The sequence below is a fragment of the Triticum dicoccoides genome, chromosome 7A (assembly GCF_002162155.2).
Source record: "Triticum dicoccoides isolate Atlit2015 ecotype Zavitan chromosome 7A, WEW_v2.0, whole genome shotgun sequence".
NCBI classification, from domain to species: Eukaryota; Viridiplantae; Streptophyta; class Magnoliopsida; order Poales; family Poaceae; genus Triticum; species Triticum dicoccoides.
The window spans coordinates 102,238,665-102,240,354 of record NC_041392.1 but is presented as its reverse complement, the minus strand read 5'-3'; positions in this window follow the sequence as shown (position 1 = coordinate 102,240,354).

The window sequence follows — 1,690 nt, the reverse complement described above, 5'->3', positions numbered from 1 at the left end:
GTCCGAAATGGGCAGCCTGCAGGGCCACCTCGGGGCAACTCGAGGGCTGGTTTTACTCGTAGCTTGACCTATCCGGTGTGCCCTGAGAACGAGATATGTGCAGCTCCTATCGGGATTTGTCGGCACATCTGGGTGGCTTTGCTGGTCTTGTTTTATCATTGTCGAAATGTCTTGTAACCGGGATTCTGAGTCTGATCGGGTTGTCTTGGGAGAAGGAATATCCTTCGTTGACCGTGAGAGTTTGTGATGGCTAAGTTGGGACACCCCTGCATGGATTTGAACTTTCGAAAGCCGTGCCCGTGGTTATGGGCAGATGGGAATTTGTTAATGTTTGGTTGTAGAAAACCTAAAGTTTACCTTAATTAAAATGCACCAACCGCGTGTGTAACCGTGATGGTCTCTTCTCGGCGGAGTCCGAGAAGTGAACACGATGTTGGAGTTATGCTTGACGTAGGTTGTTCTAGGATCACTTCTTGATCATAGTTGTTCGACCGTGTTTTTGCCTTCTCTTCTCGCTCTTTTTTGCGAATATGTTAGCCACCATATATGCTAGTCGCTTGCTGCAGCTTCACCTCATACCTTTTTACCCTTCCAATAAGCTTAAATAGTCTTGATCGCGAGGGTGTGAGATTGCTGAGTCCATGTGACTCACAGATATTTCAAAAACCAGTTTGCAGGTGCCGATGTTACCGAGCAGGGGACGCAACCAAGCTCAAGGAGGAGCTCGTTGAAGATCTTGTCCTTTGTGTTGTTCCGTCCTAGTCGATCAGTAGTGGAACCCAGCTGGGGTCGATCGGGGATCTGTGTAGCTTTTGGGGTAGTGTTTTTTTATTTTGGTTCCGTAGTCGTACCTTGAGTGTCTTTGGATGATGTAATGCCTTATTCATGTATTGTGTGAAGTGACGATTGTAAGTCAACTATGTATTTCGTTCTCTTATGTATTACATGGGTTGTGTGAAGATTACTTCACTTACGACATTGCTTTTAATGCAGTTATGCCTCCAAGTCGTGCTTCGACACGTGGGAGATATAGCCGCATCGAGGGCGTTACAGCGACGCCCAAGTGGCGCGCTCCCTGCCCACCCGAGTAACCCTTGAGGGAGGCTCCGAATGAGTACTACTCAATTAGTTGCTCTCCATTTTTGCGCTTGATTCATCCTAGTTCGTTGCGCTTGATTCATCCTAGTTCGTTGGAAACAGACGGTTCAGGCATTTCTAGAGGGCGCTGGCTGAGTGGCAGTTGCTGGTTAGACCTCATGCAGGCTATCAAACATGCCACGGGTGGCTTGTTTGCATCTTGTTTCAATAATTTGGTAGATTTTGCGCTTAAATCTTGTTCCATTTGTGGTGAAAGTAAATCCGATTCAACCTGTCATAATGCGACACGTACCAAATGAAATGAAATTTCATCGCATGAAAGTCGTAATAAAGAAACTCCGAGTAGATTAAAGATGGATCCGACGTCTCAAGAAAGAAGGAAGTGGCAGATCCAACGTCGCGGCAGAATCACGATTAAAAAAACCCTGCACGAGCTGGAAATGGTGCAGCGTGCGATGCGGTTGCGCGCCTAACCGCTGGCAAGTAGCGAGCAGCAATCTGCTGGATGGATTTCAGATTGGCTCCGGCGCCCCGCACGCCCTCATCATGCCGACGGATGGTGGTATATACAGCGCGAGTTGACGAGGATTTG